General features: G+C 43.2%; 1 long non-coding RNA gene and 1 pseudogene across 1 annotated transcript in view; one reads left to right on the top strand and one right to left on the bottom strand.

Annotated features, from left to right (window-relative positions):
- LOC113631414 (uncharacterized) overlaps positions 1-6978 on the top strand; it is a 94562-nt gene extending 87584 nt beyond the window's left edge. Inside the window, exons 2-3 of the long non-coding RNA XR_003437306.1 lie at positions 5630-5701; positions 6887-6978. This is a non-coding gene — a long non-coding RNA (uncharacterized LOC113631414). The remainder of the gene's footprint in view (positions 1-5629; positions 5702-6886) is intronic.
- Positions 6979-8023: 1045 nt separating this feature from the next.
- Positions 8024-9516, bottom strand: LOC113631400 (serine hydroxymethyltransferase, mitochondrial pseudogene; annotated as a pseudogene).
- Between the last annotated feature and the right edge of the window lie 8216 nt (positions 9517-17732).

Below are 17732 nucleotides of genomic sequence, written 5' to 3'. Positions count from 1 at the left end.
TCTTCTAGAAATTTTACAGTTTCAAGTCTTACATTTAAATCTTCTATCCATTCTGAGTTGATTTTTGTGTATGGCATATGATAAGGGTCCAATTTCATTATTTGCATGTGGATATCAGTTTTCTCAGCATCATTTTTTGAAGAGAATATGCTTTCTCCATTGTGCATTCTTAGCACACTTGTCAAAAATCAGTTGTCTGAATATGCATGGATTTATTTCTAGGCTCTTGATTCTGTTCCATTGCTCTATATGTCTGTCTTTATGTCAGTATTATCATACTCTTTTAATTACTGTAGCTTTGTAATAGACTCGAAAATTAGTAAGTGTGATGCCTCCACCTTTCTTGTTCTTTCTCATGATTGATTTGACTATTAATATTCTTTTGTGGTTCCATATGGATTTTAGAATTGTTTTTTTCTATTTCTGTGAAACACGCATTGGAATTTTGATATGGATTGCATTACGTTTGTAGATTACTTTGAGTAGTACGACAGTTTGAAAATATTAAGTCTCCCATTCTATTAACATGGCTTTCTTTCCATTTGTTTTTATCTTCTTTAATTTCTTTCAGTAATGTTTTATAGTTTCCAGTGTACAAGTCTTTCATCTCTTTAGTTAAGTTTATTCAAAAGTTTTTTTATTCTTTTTGGTGCTATTATAAATGGGATTCCTTTCCTAATTTCTTTTTCAAATACTTTGTTGTTAGTATATAGAAATGCAACTGATTTTTGCATGTTAATTTTGTATCCTAAAGCTTTATTGAATTTTTAAAATTAGTTATAACAGTTTTTCATGACGTCTTTAGGATTCTTGGTATGTAAGAGCATGTCATCTCAAGCAGGGACAGTTTTACTTCTTCCTTTCCAATTTGGATGCCTTTTATTTCTTTTTCTTGCCTAATTGCTCTGCTTAGGGCTTCCAGTACTATCTTGAATACAAGTAACAAGAGTGTGTGTCCTTGCCTTATTCCTGGTTTTAGAGGGAAGCTTTCAGTTTTTCACCACTGAGTATGAAGTTAGCTCTGGGCTTTTCATAAATACCTTTATTTTGTTGAGTTCTTCCTTCTATTCTAGTTTTTTATCATTAAAGGGTTTAGAAGTTTGATGAATGCTTTTTCTGTGTATATTGAGATGATCATGTGACTTATAGTTTATTAATATCGTGTATCTCATTAATTGATTTTTGTCTGCTGAATCATCCTTGCATCCCAGGGATAAATCCCACTTGGTCATGGTGTATAATTCTTTTAATGTGCTGTTGAATTCAGTTTGCTAGCATTTTCTTAAGGATTTTTGCAACTACATTCATCAAGGATATTGGTCTGTAGTAGTTTTCTCTTTTTCTGGTGCTTTTGTCTGGTTTTGGTATCACAGTAATGCTAGCCTCAAGAGTTTGAAATGTCCTTTCCTCTTCTATTTTTGAGAAGAGTTAGAGAAAGCTTGGTATTAATTCTTCTTTAAATGTTTAGCAGATCTTATTTTTAAAGATAATATCTCGACTTAACAGCTACATGATTGAGAGAGTAAAAATAGCTACCTCATATCTTTTTTCATCTTTAAATGAGAAAATAGACATAAAGTTCTAACACAGAGTATGGAATATAAAGGAAGCTTAATTACAGGTAGTTTTTCTTTCCCTCTATCTCAGTAGGCATATAAGGAAAACTCAATAAATGCTCATAGAATTTTTAAAACTTATCTACACACACATTGAATTTATATATTACTGTAACAACTTTTAGTAGGTATCTGGTATTGGATAGCACCTGATATAAGCTTCCAACTTTTATACAATAAACAACATAATATGTTCTTATTATATATAATATAAATGTTTCAGACATTACATGAAATTTCTAAAACTCTTATATGTTCTGGTATAATGTTATAAGTCATAATTCTAGTTATTACTTTAAAATGTATATCTCAGAAATAACTAAATTTCCTTGTCAATTGAGTTATTATGAACTTTCATCAAATCTTTAACCATGGTCATTTTTTTTTTTTTTTTTTCTGGTACGCGGGCCTCTCACTGTTGTGGCCTCTCCTGTTGTGGAGCACAGGCTCCGGACGCGCAGGCTCAGCGGTCGTGGCTCATGGGCCCAGCCGCTCTGCGGCATGTGGGATCTTCCCGGACCGGGGCACGAACCCGTGTCCCCTGCATCGGCAGGCGGACTCTCAACCACTGCGCCACCAGGGAAGCCCTAACCATGGTCATTTTTAAGTCTTTTGTCATTTACAGACAGTTCTGGGTGTACTCTGATGCTTTGGCAAAAATGTTCCTATAAAAGGGTTTCATCTTCAAGGAATTCATGGAAAAGACTCTGACAAGTACAGGTTTCTGGTAACTGACTATACTGCTGAACTGAATGAATAAGTATTTTCAGAACTCTAATGGAAAACTGATGAATTCATAAAAGTGCTAGCAAAAGATCAAGATGAAAAAAATTAATTACATGGGACTGAGTGAACTGATGAGGATGATTATAGTTTTTGTGATTTTCTGTTTGAATAAAAAAAAAGTGACACTTTAAAAAATATTTGATTAGTGATTTGTTATGACATTTACAGAAATAAATTAAGATAATAAGTTTTTATTCTTTATTAGTACATTAATATATTTTCAAAGTTAACCTTCAGACCTTAAAAATAACATATTTTGGGGAAAGTATATTATCAGAAATTGTTCAATAAATCCAAAAAACATGATTGCAAGAACGTTAATGTCTAACTTGTTACCAAAAAACTATGAAAGCTCTTTTTCTGGAAGGCTTCGATGCAAAATGATTCAGATCCTTTCCAAATATATTTTCTGGAATTATTATTCTGTCTGATTTTCTGTATTTAACCCTAGATTCTGTGAGTAGAATTCCAGAACAGCTGATGGGTCTATGAAAATTTTCTATTTGATTTGCATTCTACACCGGGCACTCTATTCTTCTTCCTTTTCATTTACAAGAAGGTCACCTAAGTAACACCTAAAATAATGAAATTTAACTTTTGTTTAGACATACTGACTTCCTAAAACATCAAAACTGAGTTTCCAACCTACTTCATTTGTTAGACTGGAATTTTGCCAGTGTTATACTTTCCCTTTCAATATATTACGCATAGGTAAGAACAATGTATAACTGGAAATTGGGGAATATTTCAAATCTGTTTTCAACTGTCCAAATGTTCTGACTTTAACTTAGCAGGTTATACTTAAATATTGATCCTATCCTTACTATTTAGGAACCACCTTAGCAACATTAATTTTATTAATGACTACTTAAAATACAGTCTGATTAAATGTCTTAAACTTACAATTGCATTTACAATAGGAGAGATTTCTTTTTCTCAGTATTATTATAAGGAATTTCCTAATTTTTATAATGTTCAGGTTGATTTTTTAAGTGCCAATACATGCAAATATTTTCATTTGGTTATTTTCACTAGTATATTTTTCTAAATACTATCCTTAAATGGGATTATTTGTTGTATAGTTCACACAAATAAAGGCATTTAAGTTAGTTTATATCAACCACATTAAGTTAGATTTGGTTCATTTGTGGTTCTATGTAGTACTATTGCTTTTCTCCCCACTTTGAAAATGAGATTCTTACAATAGAAATATTACTAAAATATAACAAAAAAGAAAAGCCAGATGAAAGTTACTTTGTATGAAATTTGCCTCTTGCTGTGTAAAATTAGTGACAGTAAGGTTTATGATGCTGACGATATATCAGGTAATGGCTGTGGAAATGGCTGGGTGTTTGCACAGGTAGACACGTGCACACACAGAATGAGTGTAACTTGATCTAGATGGAATTTCACTTTGAAAGAAGTAATTTACTGCATATATGATCCATTAGCTCTGATAAAGGGAAAGTATTCCAGAAAAAAATTGTAGTACCTCCTGTAAAGAATTTCTTAGATGAATGTTCTGTGCTATTTTTAACTTTGAACAGATTAGTCTTTTCTTAGGTCCTTGTCAGATAAAATAAGTCTTCATCAGACTAAAATGAAATTGCATATTTTAAAGTTTATTTGAAGATGAGCTTACTTTGGGTCAAAGATTGAAACGTATTGTGTAATTTAAATGCAAATTATGTAATTGAATATGGAAAATAGTGTGTAACTATTATCAAGGGTCTCTTTCAAAACTCAGCTTGTGGAGTTTGACACATTCTTTTCCATGTTGTTGGAGTGACTTCTTGAACTGGCACACTTGTCGTTAATTTGAAAGGAGATTTTAAACGGTCTCAGGGAACGCTTTCCACCCTCCCACCGCCCATCTGTCTCCCATTCAAGTTGCCACAGCAACTGGCGTCTGCTCTTGCAGATCTTTCCCATTACTTTAGCAATGACTTAGTTCGGCAGGGTGACCTCCCGACTAGACTTCCTAGCTAGAAATTTGTGTATCCTTAGCCCTCTCTCACACACACAGCCTCCACACTCCACTGATCACAAATGCCCCTCATATTCTGTCCTTCTCCTTCTTACAGCTGTTTCCTGAACTCACCGAGGACCACATTTCCACTTTTAGGCTGTTACAAGGCTGTTCCTAAGCTCTCTCCCTTTCATCTCCTGAGTCACTGATCACATGTTTTTTGCTTCAGACACATTAAGTTCTCACCTTTCCTGGAACATTTCTGGCCCTTTCACTACTCTGTGACGTTTTCCTCCTGGCTCTATTTTATTTTATTTTATTTGGCCACGCGGCACGACATGGGGGATCTTAGTTCCCCTACTAGGGATCAATCCCGTGCTCCCGGCAGTGGAAGCGTGGACTCTTAACCACTGGACCGCCAGGGAAGTCCCTGGCTCTAACTCTGCTTAGCCGAAAAAACAAAAAGCCAGAAAACAGAAACTACTCACCGGTCAATATTCGTCTCAAATGCCACCACCTCCTTGAAGCCTTCCCTGACTGACTCTTCTGGGCTACAACAGCATATCTTTTACAGCACATAGTATATTGTAGTACAACAGTTTTGTTGTTTTTCTTGCGGTACGCGGGCCTCTCACTGTTGTGACCTCTCCCATTGCGGAGCACAGGCTCCGGACGCGCAGGATCAGCGGCCATGGCTCACGGGTCCAGCCGCTCCGCGGCATGTGGGATCTTCCCAGACCAGGGCACGAACCCGTGTCTCCTGCATCGACAGGCGGACTCTCAACCACTGCGCCACCAGGGAAGCCCAACAGTTTTTTTTTTAATAAATTTATTTTATTTATTTATTTTTGGATGCGTTGGGTCTTCATTGCTGCGCTTCAGCTTTCTCTAGTTGCGGCGAGCGGGGGCTTCTCTTCGTTGCGGTGCGTGGGTTTCTCATTGCAGTGGCTTCTCTTGTTGCAGAGCATGGGCTCTAGGTGCGCAGGCTTCAGTAGTTGTGGCACACGGGCTTAGTTGCTCTGCGGCATGTGGGAATCTTCCCGGACCAGGGCTTGAACCCGTGTCCCCTGCACTGGCAGGTGGATTCTTAACCACTGCACCACCAGGGAAGCCCTGTATAACTTATTTTTAACTACAGCCTCCCACCCACTAAACTAAGCTTCCTGAGAGCAGGGATGACTTCTTGTCTGGGTCACTGACACAGCTGCATTTTAGATTACATGTCTGCTATAAGAAATGTATTCTTTTTTTCTTTTAGAATTAACTGCAGATATGCATTCTGAGAGCATGGAAATACCTCACAAACTACTGTGACCATCCTGTCGCCAAGGTGAGGCTGCCCCCCCACAGTCCACAAATGCTCGGTCCAGCATAATTCCAAGTGACAAAAGGGCAAAGAGGCTGCCACCGCCCACACAAACAACGCTCCACTGCAGTGGGACTAAAAATTGTTGGGAGATTTATCCTGATATGTGTGCTTTTCTTCAAATAGCATTGTGTGTTGCTTGCTGATTTTAAGGCCTGACTTAATCAATGCCATGACCCCAAACCGTATTTTTAGCTCCTGTAAGAATCCAGTGCTTCTGAATATTAGCTTTACTTAGTGACATCAGTTTGTTTTAACATCCCTGTCAGGGATTCTACTGTGAGAGGAGATGTAAATTAGGCTTTATATTACTTATTCTGAGTAGCTCAGGAGCAGAATTTTCATGAAATGATCTTTGAAAATTCAGAAGACCCTGTTTACCATGGTCGCATAATCCAGTTTCTCCCTCACTAGCCCATCTGACATCTTATGGGGGAAAAAAAAATGAGTATTTTAGGCAGGAGACAAACTCAAGGGAAAGAAGGGGTTTGGGGGTGAAAATGGGGGGCAGATGAGAACTCCAGTTTTGGTGAAATGGATGCTTACTCGGTGTACCAAGATTCTCAATCTGCCAGCTTCCTCTACTTTTCCGCTCCATTTGACTCCCGGCACCTACAAGGTCAGCTGCTCCAAGAAGCAATTTATAAACCTGCAGTTCATATAGTGGTTGCCGTTCCAGGACTGACATGAAATTAAATCAGTCTTGAGTGCTGCAAGATACAAAAGCTACCTTCCAAGTTTACTGAGCCCTCCACGACTCCTCATAAATCTTGGAAAGGTAGCATTCCACCAGTAACTGCCCAGTTTCTCCGCTCCCGAAAGGACCTTGAAATGGAAACAACGATGTTTTCTTTGAGGCCATATTTTGTACCACAGAGAGGAAGATGTACATGGAAGCCACATTCTTATAAGTACCCTTTTCCAACTCTGAGGCAAGCACTGGGTAAGACAGTGTTAAATGAACCCATAACTTACTACTCCACGTTCCAAATTATTGGGGCCACAAGGTATAAAGACACCCACGAAAAGCTGACTGACTGTACCACAAAGGTTCTTTATTGTTTTTCAAGAGCAGAAGGTAAGATTTTAAAAATTCGATGAGCCTATAAACATGTCTTTGCTACAAATGTGTCACCTCTCAATTTCCAGGGACTCTGAAGCTTATTGCCGGCGGCTCATCCATGTGGCTGAAAAGGAGTCTGAAGCAGACGCTGTCACGTGGTCATGCTGAATTCTACCCGAAGGTAACACACATTTTTTGAATGTTTTAAAACTTAGTCTTAAAGCATAAGTCAAATTTGCCTTAAAATTTTGTGACGCAGAGTCCATTGCAAAGTGCTTTTTAGGCATTAACACTTAACTTTCTCCAAGCCCCTCTGAACAAAGTGTTACTACGATCCCCTGTGATGGTTAATTTTATGTGTCAACCAGCTTGACCGTGGCACCCGTGACACCCAGTTTTTGGCCAAACACCAGTCTAGATGCTGCTGCGAAAGTATGTTTTAGATGAGATTAACATTTATATCCAAAGACTTTGAGTAACACAGTTTACCTTCTATAATGTGAGTGAGCTCTTCTAATCAGCTGAAGGCTTTAAGAAAATACAACTGGATTCCCTTGAGGAAGAGGGAATTCCGCCTCCAGACTGCTTTTAGATTGAAGCTGCAGCATCAGCCCTTGCCTGGGTCTCCAGCCCTCAGGGCTGCCCTGCCGACGTCACATTCACCAGCCCCCAAACCAAATGCACCAATTCCTTAAAATAAATCTCCATATAAATAAGTGGGTAGATATTATATGTGTATGTGCATCTGTTACATTATATGTATGTGTGTGTATATGTATGTATCTATCTAGATCTACAGATACATTATATACATATATATGTATGTGTATATGTATATACATTTTTTGTTTTTTAGTTTTTTTTTGCAGGTTAGCATTTTATTAGATAAAAATGAAAGAAAGCCTACCCACTCCTTCCTCTGGCTCACAAGGGGAACTCCCCCCTCCCCAAGAGAGGGCAGGGAGTCTATAACACTGAGACAATGAGAGAGATTAGGGCAGAAAGCCCCAAGCCTCTTCCTTCTAAGTCTTGTGACAAGAAGCAACTTTCTCAGCTACAAATTCTGGGAAGGGGAACTACACCTGCCTTTGCCCCTAAGTGGGCGGCCTTCCCCTCCCCCAGCAAAAAATTGGAAGATAGGCAGTTACCCCCAACACCCAACTTGTCCAGGTAGGGGGAAGAGGAATAAACGTCAGTCTGTGGGCTTCATTTCTTAGATGCCCTCAGTGCACAGGAATGGGGAAGGCCCTGGCAAACTGCTCCACCCATTGCCTGAGGCCAGCCAGCCAGTGACTTGTTTCTGGGCCTTTGAGCGGGAAGGATTTGAAATCCTGGAGTTTGGTGGTCTTGCTCTTTACCTCCAAGCCGATTTGACGCCTTCATCTGTAAAGCCCACAACTTTCCGGAAGTCCTCTTCACGGAACTATCGAGAAGTCAAGGCTGGGGCACCCGCCGCAGGCCCCCAGGCACTTCGATCTCCAGGACAGGTGTTCTTGCTGGCCGTGATGGATACGAGTTCCAACACGCGTTCAGCTCGAGCTCCATCCAGGCCCTTGGGCCGCAGGGCTACCAGCACTAGGTGGTTGTCAGTGCCACCAGACCCCAGCGAGTAGCCTCGCTCTAGCAGGGCATCAGCCGTGGCCCAAGCGTTCTTCAGAACCTGCAGGGAGTACTCCCGGAACGGCTGCAGGCCTGCTTTAGGGCCACGGACACTGCAGCAATGGCATGGTTCTGGGGGCCCCCCTGAAGGGATGGGAACACAGCAAAGTTGATTTGGTCCTCAAACGTGGAAGGATATCCTGGCCAGTCTTGGGGTCCACAGCCCGCACCCCCTTCCGGCAGAAGAGGAGTCCTGACCTGGCCCCTCGAAGGGTCTTGTGAGTGGTAGTGGTGACAACATCCACATGCTTGAAAGGTGAGGGGATCACCTTGGCAGCCACCAGGCCACTGATGTGGGCCGCGTCCGCCAGCAGGTGCGCCTTGACCTCATCACACACCTCTCTCATGCGGGCGTAGTCGATGAGGCGGGCATAGGCACCGGTACCAGCTCTGATGAGTCAAGGTCGGAAGAGCTGAGCAGTGAGTGCCGGCTGGTCATAGTCAGTGAGGCTGGTTTTGGGATGCAGCTTATAGGACATAGACTTGAAGAAGATGGATGTAGCTGAGATCCGCTTGACATCAGACATGTAGCCATGGGTGAGATGGCCCCCATCGGGCACGGGGTCCCCCCATGATTTGGTCATGAGGCTGCAGAAGGGCTGTGTAGGCAGCCAGGTTGGCTGGGGACCCCGAGTAGGGCTGGACATTGACTCCCCACTGAGCAGGATCCAGGTCAAAGGCCTCCAAGGCCCGGCGCTGACACAGCAGCTCGATTTCATCCACTGCCTCTGCTCCTCCATAGTACCTCTTGCCAGGATAACCCTCCGAGTACCTGCTGTTCAGACAGGACCCCAGGGCCTCCGGCGCAGCTCGGCTGCAGAAGTTCTCTGGAGCAGTGAGCTTCCAGGCCGTGACACTGCCTGTCCTTCTCTCTCCGTAGCAGCTCCCATATCTCAGGGTCACTGTCTGATAGACTCTCCCGGCCTGACCGGCCCTAGGTTGCTTCTCCAGTCTGGGTCTGGGCCGCCTCGCTGTGCTGGCACCTTATGGCCATCCTGACCAGGTGACCACATCTCTGCTGAGGCCAAGTCGCCCAGAGCAAAGAGAAGGGCAACATCGCAACCCGAGATGAAGGTCACAGGAGGTCCGGGTACCAACCCCGGCCGGGGAACACAAGGGGTTGGAAGAAGACTGGTCGGAGAGCGCATGCGCGAAAAGAGCTGCCGGGCAACCGCCGAATTGGGGCGGGGTCTACGCATGCGTAAGGTGGACGCTTTACGGTCTTTTGGGGATTGTAGTTTTTTTCCCCCTCTTCTTCAGTTCCATTTCTCGTCTGTAGCCCCAGGGTCAGAAGCTTTTGCCCCCGACTCAGTTTCCCGCTGGAGCCAGTGGGCAATCCTCTGGGGAACACTACTCTCTTCCAGTTTTACCTTGACCCAGGACTCTAGGCGAAGGAAGGCTGAAGGTGAGGTGTCGTTCTGTGCCTCAGCTAGTCTGTACCTGCTCCCTCGCCCCAGTCAGGGGTATATATACATGTATGTATGTATGTATATACATATACATGTATATGATATATTTGTAGATCTAGATAGAGCGAGAGAGTTGTCTGGAGAACCCGGACTCATACATCTCCATTTCGCAGGTGATGAAACAAAGCCTCAGACAGATCCAGTCTTTGGCCGTAGGACACCCAGCTAGGTAGCGGTAGGGCAGAGTGTGATCTGCTCTCTCTTGCAACGCCATCCTCCCAGTCAGGCTAGAGCCCGGGCTCCTCCCAGCCTGCAGCCAACCACCACAGGAGGGGCGCGTGAGGAGCTGGTTGTGTTTAATCCTGCCAGCGCTTTATTGGAAAGCTTTTCACTGCAGCCCGCGTGAGGGAAAATGATTTGCTTGGGATGAATGTGGCCACCAGTGCGTTATTTCCCTTAATCTAAACAGAGCCTCAGACACACTCCATTGATCACGCCTTCAAGCTGAAAAGTGGCCTTAATGCTGGCCAGCAAGTAGGTTTCTCAGGCAGCCCTGTGCTGTCAACCACATTTCCTGATCCACTCTGATTAGATATATAAACAGCTTCAGTAAAACAGAGCCCGAGCTTTGCTGTTAAAAATATAAGATAAGGTTCCATAAAGATTCATCAAGAGCAGAGACGCTGTCTAAGTGAGCCTGAGCTTCATTTTTTCTTTTCTTTTCTTTTTTTTTTTTCCTTTGGTATCGTAAGAAGGGTTAGTGGACAAATAACCATGATTTATGATCATGTTTTAATAGTGGCTGGTGCTCTAGCTAAGGGACATCTTGGAGAGAAGAAAGGGTTAAAAGAATTGAGCAGGGTCACAAAGTGGTCTTGCATTAATGACCCAGCACACAATTGACGTTACTAAAAGTTACTTAGTCATTTTGTGTCTGCTAAGAAGTGTCACCCTGTCCCAAGAACAAGGAACAAGTGGGCTGATGTCTGCAAGGTGCAAGAGGCTCGTGAAGGAAGGATAAGGAACTTCAGAAACTCATGGAAATGAATCGACCAAACCCAAACATCTTACACCTTCAAACCATCACGTCTGTTTCAGATACATCTTGTACTATAAACACATACAAGGCAGGAAAAGTTTCTGGAATTTTATTATAGATGTATATGTTTAGTTGGTATGCATTTCAAAATACTCTTTAACGTTTGTCCCAGTGATGAACTAAAGAATGTTTCCAGCTCCAGTTTCTTTGAATGAGAACATTATGCCTTTTCCAGGTAATTTTTGGTATGTGTTTTTCAGAAGGCTAAAAAGATTATCAATATCAGTTTTAAAACGGAAAACGTGAAGTGAGAGTAAGAAGAGAGCTATCCAAAACTGCTTGGTGGGAAAATGTAAGAAGTTAACGTGTTAGATAAAGTTTTAATGTGCATGGATATTTATATGTAATTTCTAAAAGACACTTTGCTCACTTAAAGAGCTGGTTACTCATCTCTTTAAAGATTACTTACAATTTTTCTAAACTAAACAGTAACATTTCTACTCAATACCGAAAATAATTGCTAACATCTTTTGAGCATTTACTATATACCCAGCACTGTTCTAAGTACTCTATACAAATTCGCTGAGAAAATCCTGCCAGCAACCAAAGAGCTGGCTGCTCTTCTTTCCCCTCTTAATTTGTCTATAAAATTATACATGCTGAATTTAAATATTTCATGAACTAGAATAACATTCTCCCAGGTTAATGCCTGGTTTAGGTTCGCATCAAATATAAATGTCTTTTGGACTTCCCTGGCAGTCCAGTGGTTAAGACTCCATGCTTCCACTGCAGGGGGGCACGGGTTCGATCCCTGGTCGGGGAACTAATAATCCCACATGTCTCACAGTGCGGCCAAAAAATAAATAAATGTCTTTTATTTTCCTGAGACAGTAGTTTTATGTTCTTGGAATTATTGCAACCAGTGGTTCCTATGTCTAGCTGTTCATCAGAGTCACGTAAGGAGCTTTTCTAAAAATGCAAGTTCCTGGGCCACATCCCCAACTGCTGGAACCCCAAAGGGTGGGACTCAGCATTCCAGTAAGGAAGGGGCTATTTTTATCCCTCTCACAGAAGAAGTAACTGAGTCACATAAAGGTGAAACAACAGCCTGAAGTTACACTGATAGTCAATGGAAAAGCTAAATGCAAACATAGGACGACTTTGGGTTTTTTAAAAATATACTTTAGTTGGTCTTAGTGCTGTTTGTGCTTCTATAACAAGCAACATATTTTCTTTGTACAAGGTATTCAAATACTATATGCTAAAGTGAGATTCAGCTGCTTTGAAGGGTATATTTGGGAGAACTTGGGCCAGCTCTCTGAGGCTTCCAGAAAAATGAGTGCATGTGGAGTGTCTTTCATTCTTTCCTTTAGGTCAGCTATCCTTAGGCTTGGTTTCCACATGCAGATAGGTTTCAATTGACTGGAGAGAACCCAGCAGACTGATGAGGGTCTGTGAGCCCGGCTGTACAGACATCTGGGACCACGAGCATTTTCAGGAGGAACAGACACAACATTGACCTAGAATCAGAAGCCCAGGGTGCTTGTGCTGCCCTGGTCACTTCCTGTCTGCTCAGGCCTGAGCCAATCTCAGGACCTCTTTGACATCACTTCTAGCTTTTGCCTCTGAAGGACAGTGCCCCAGGCATTCTCTAATGAGGAGGTCTACAGCTTCCAGAGCAAAGGCTCGGCACAGAGGTGCGGTGCAGGGCAGGCGTTTGATGAGCCCACTTCTGCATCAAGGCAAATTCCTCATGAGGGACAAAAAGTGAATCGCTGATAAAATCCAGGCATGGAGAGCCTTAGAGAAGCTTCTCCCCCTCACTTTCAATTGGCTTGCTTGACACATTACCAAGCCATAGATAGGTATGGGGAAGGACAGGGTGCACTTAACTTTTCATCTGTGGAAGAACATTCTGTTCTATGAGCTATTTTAAAAGTTCCTGCAACATAGTTCACCACATTTTCTAAGGAAAGGAATTTTATACTCTAAACATTACACTAGGGACTTTTACTGTTACAGTAGGTTTTTTCCTTAATTTTCTCTTAATTCCCAAGTACACAATGCAAAGATAAACAGATCTAGCCGTTTACCATGGAAAGCTCTGCAGTGTTTATATATAAATCCAGGAGCAGGGCCATCTCGTGTGCTGAGAGATACAGATCGCATTACTCTGTCTTACCGTGCGTTCTTTGGTTGTAATTTCCTGTTTATTCAAGGTAAAGAGGGGTCTTGCTACCACAGACTGGAATCAGACATAAGCCGTTTGCACCTCTGAGAGCTGCAGTTACGAGGACCATCTCTGTTTTCTAAACAAGCTGTGTTTAAGTTCTACAGGGTTTAGACCTGCCCATTTCCTTGTTATGTTTATGCTCCATTGCTCTATTTACATATTTCTTCCAAAACCCTGTGATAGCAGCCGCACACATTGTGATTTCTCTCCACTATAATGTAACACCTTTTCCTCCTATGTCACATGCGGCAACTGCTGCCTTATGGCACTGCCAGATCTATTCTCCTGCTGTTTGTTGCCTGTTGATTACCTAGTAACATCTGAAATAAACATGAAGTTGACAGTGATTCGATTTCTAAAATAAACAGGGCGGTTCTCTGTAGCCCCAACTTTATGAAATGCTATTCATTCCACCGTACCTAAGTTTAGTTAAATGGAAAGAAAAGTCGGTCTCCCCAGCTGAAGGGTGAGCAGCTTGTCCAGTGAGGCTGAGCTTTGCTCGTCCTTAGTGCCTTTGTCATTATTTGCCAGTTAGGGGCCCCTGCAATGCTGCCCTTCTTCTTGCTATAATGCCTTTCAGAATGGAACTGTGATAGTGATTAAGCCTTCAAAGCAAGTACCTCAGAAATGCTATTTTGGTTTCTGACAAGTCTTCCTATTTTCAGATGCAATGCTGACTAATCTTACTATTTTCAGATGTGGTGCTGAGTGGATTTACAGAAATGCAAAGTAAGGAGGTAGTTTAAGAATTAGCAAAGGTCTCATAATGAGAAATTGATCCAGCATCGAGGGACCTCCACGTGGGTAGCTAGAGCACATTTTGAGAGTATTTTATTGTCTTATAACTAGACCTACACATGAGCCCATGCACAGTGACAGGGCATAAATAGGCCAAATCTTCTGGAAATTCTAAAGAACAGTTAAGTGATGACTCTTCTCAGTTTCTGTCTCTGTTCTGTTTCAGTTTTTTTTTTTTTTTTTCCCTGTACGAGGGCCTCTCACTGTTGTGGCCTCTCCCGCTGCGGAGCACAGGTTCCGGACGCACAGGCTCAGCGGCCATGGCTCACGGGCCCAGCCGCTCCGCGGCATGTGGGATCTTCCCGAACCGGGGCACGAACCCGTACCGCCTGCATCGGCAGGCGGACTCTCAACCACTGCGCCACCAGGGAAGCCCCTGTTTCAGTTTTAACTCTTGCAGGGTATTATAGACTTTTATAGTGTCCAGAAGTTGCTCCTCTAATCCAGTGTTTGCCAACCTTGAGCTATGGAATTTTGGGTCTAATTCTTTGTTGTGGGAGCTTTCCTGTACATTGTAGGACATTCAGTGACATACTTATTAGATGCAAGTAGCATTCCCCCACCCCAATTGTGACAACCAAAATGTCCCTGTCTCCCATTCTCTGCCCCCTTTGAGTACCACTGCTGTAATCCTGTACTTCTAAAGTCACAGCAGGCTGCATCTCCATGAAGTGGGTAAAGGTATGTACTTCCTATGGGCCACATACAGACCCTATAGAAAGGAGTCAGCCACTAGCCATCTCGTAAAGGACCCTTCCCTAGAGGGCTTCCAGCCAGGGATGAAGAACCTAAGCTAAAAAAGGCTGGATATATGACATCAAATATAAAAGGGAAAGAGTGAGACGGCAAAAGGGACTAACAGAGCGACAGAACCCACACCAGGGAGCTGCAGTTAGAGGTCCCCAGCAAAAGACTCTTAAGAACTCGTAGTAGCATCTTACGAGTTCGCTTTGGATGCCTGCCGTACCCAAGGGGTTCAATGTTAGATTAGAGCTGCACTGATCAATGAAGACTTCTCCTCCTTTTCCCCTTCCTGTAAGAGACAGAGGCAGCATACTGAATGTGGAAGGAGGGACCAATGAGGAAAGAGAAGAGGGGCCAATATGACACAACCTCTCCACACTGCAGGCTTCTAAGGCAAGCCAGCCTAGGACAGAGGAAGCATGTGAAATTCGGTGATAACCTTTTGTTTTCAGACTGAACTTTTCATTACCTAAAAGTGACTGGAAGTTTTTCACCAATAGGTGAAGAGTTTGTCAGACTTAAAATTGCTTTTCAGCCCATTATTTACCAAGTACTCAAGACTGTAACAGGCATATTCCCATCTTTGATGTCTTCAAACTAAATGAAAGCAACACACATTCTGCATTTAAGTTTCCAATCTTGAAATGGAACAGACATTCAATAGGAAGGTAAAATGCCCCAAAGAAGAAAAATACTGGCTCCTGTTCATAGAAGACCTGCAGGCTGTGTCAGGTTCAGCCTCTCTTGGCCTCCTCTCCTGTAAACAGTTGACCTTCCTGGGTATTAAGTTCTTGCTTCTCACATTTTCATGAATGTCTTCCTCTTGCATCCTACAGTGATAAAATGTATCACTGGCCACTCTCTTCTCTAGATGCAGTGAGGGAACGGCCACAGAGCTCCTGCTGCATCCAGACCTTTTAAAGGACACAGTAATAAGTGAGACTACAGCCATAGGAAGACAACCAGGGTGTGGACTGGTCTAGATAGAATATTTCATTTAAAAATACTGGGGGAAATGAGCTGTGTATAAAGAGAAGGGGAACGAATGGAAAAATAGAACCCACACTACTCATCTTTCAATTTATAAAATTAAAAAGGAAAAGTTATATGCTAACCAAGAAGGCTAGCTAGGGCAGGGGTTAGAGGAAGCAAGTGTGAGGTAAACTGTGGACCATCTAAGATTTCACCTGTGCCGGTGATTGATGGCTGTCTGTCAGGAAAACACCTGAAGAGATCTCGAATTGGGTAAAAGTTGGCAGATTTCTTAAGCTCAGGAAAGTTTTGTTTTTGTTTTTTAACTTCTCAAAAAGTTCTTTTTCTTTGGGCAACAGACAAGAGTGGCTCCACAGTTTCAGAGAGCGAGTGTATAATTCCTGTAAGCCCGAGATTAGCTGGGGCTGGAAGGACGTAGAATCAGGGCGAAGCAAGTCAAGCCTCCCTGGTTCAAGGGCTCCGGTCTTCCGCGGCCCAGCGCTCTCGCCAGTAAGCGCAGCCCCAAGCCACCCAGCCGACCCTCCTGCGTATTGTCCTGTGAGCCCTCCACTCTTACAAGTTGTCTCCGAGCGTCAGGGGAGTCCGGATTGGCGGCCCTGCCCCGCTGACAGTTGGGAACATTCCTGCCTGCGCTACCAGCGCGGAGTCGGGGCAGCTGGGCACGCACCCTGCTCCGGAGGGAGCGCTGGACCGGCGTCAGGCGGGGACCCGGAGGTGGCGCGCGGCCCGGGCGCAGCGCAGCGCAGGCGGCCGGAGGGCGTGGGCGCGGGACGCTTGGCCCCAAGCGCTGTCACCCGGGCCACCTGCAAGGCCACCTGCGCTGCCATAGTCGCCCCTGGACGTGGGTGGTGACAGGCTGGGGTGTGCGAAGCTTCACCGACCGAGTCCCAAATTTCTCTTCCCCTTTAAGTTTAGGACTGGGGACATTTCTTTCCTCTTGGAGGCAGAGAGCTTCAGATACCTGCAGTCGCCCTTTGGGGACCGAGGAGGATTGCTTCAGTGGCCTAAAGGACAACTGGCCTCGTATCCCATCAGTCTGCCCGTCGTGCAGAGCGTGCGCGGGACTCCTGTGCCATCTCCCAGAACTTCAAAGCCTGGGAAGCCGGCTGAGAGTAGTGACCGTGGACAGGACGTTTCCCCCAGCCCAGGACCCCAGCCTGGAGAGAACCTAATTTCGTTCAGCACCTCGGCCTGGGAACTTAAAAAGTACTAATGAAGACACTCTACTGGCCAAGATACCTTGGTTCTGTTTCTAACGCCTCTCTAAAGGGCTGCTCAGTGACCCCAGGCAAGTTACTAACGGGCTCTGAACCTTCGTTACTTCTTCTGGAAACGGATGGAGTTGGACCATGTGACTATTAAGGTCCTTTTCAGCTCTGATGGTCCAAGATGCTAATATTCTACTTCCTGAGGATGTGAAAATATAACACAATCTCTTCCTTTAGGAATATTATACACTTTCAGGGGACAAGACTAACAAGTGGAAAAGAATTGCCACAGGCTTGTTTCACATATGGCAAAACAAAAACTAACAAAATATATTGTATATTTTAAAGATTCAGTATTTCTTAAGAGCGCTCCAAGTGCAAAGCATTTAAAGCATTTGACTAGGAATGGAGGACAATAACAATCAAAGCATGAACTGTGCCCCTGTTTCCAAAGAGTTCTTTTTATACAGAAGCTCTTTTTTGAAAGAAAAAAAAAAGGATATTTACATTAAGGTGTATAAATGTAAAAGATCACAACACAAGGCAGCACAAAAATGAAGACTAGAGAAACCCAGTGTAATACAGAAGATTGAGACAAAACTAGTCGCCCTTGGACGAGGGGAAAAAAATGTCTTTTATAGATCATTTGGATTATAGCTAGAACAGGAAACAAGGCAAGAGTGATCAGGTGATTTTCGTTGTTGTTATTGTTGTTCTATGTCAAGACTCAAGACAGTCCAAATATGTTCATAATACCATTATTAATGACACCCGATTCCTATTTTTTGATAAGTACTATCATTCACTGCCATCTAGTGTTAACCAGATGAATGAATTTTTTTCCATATT

This window comes from Aethalodelphis obliquidens, unplaced genomic scaffold (assembly GCF_003676395.1).
Source record: "Aethalodelphis obliquidens isolate GAN/ISIS:26980383/991018 unplaced genomic scaffold, ASM367639v1 scaffold33, whole genome shotgun sequence".
Taxonomy (NCBI): Eukaryota; Metazoa; Chordata; class Mammalia; order Artiodactyla; family Delphinidae; genus Aethalodelphis; species Aethalodelphis obliquidens.
The sequence above is the reverse complement of the archived record's forward strand: the minus strand, read 5'-3'. Positions and strand labels throughout refer to the sequence as shown.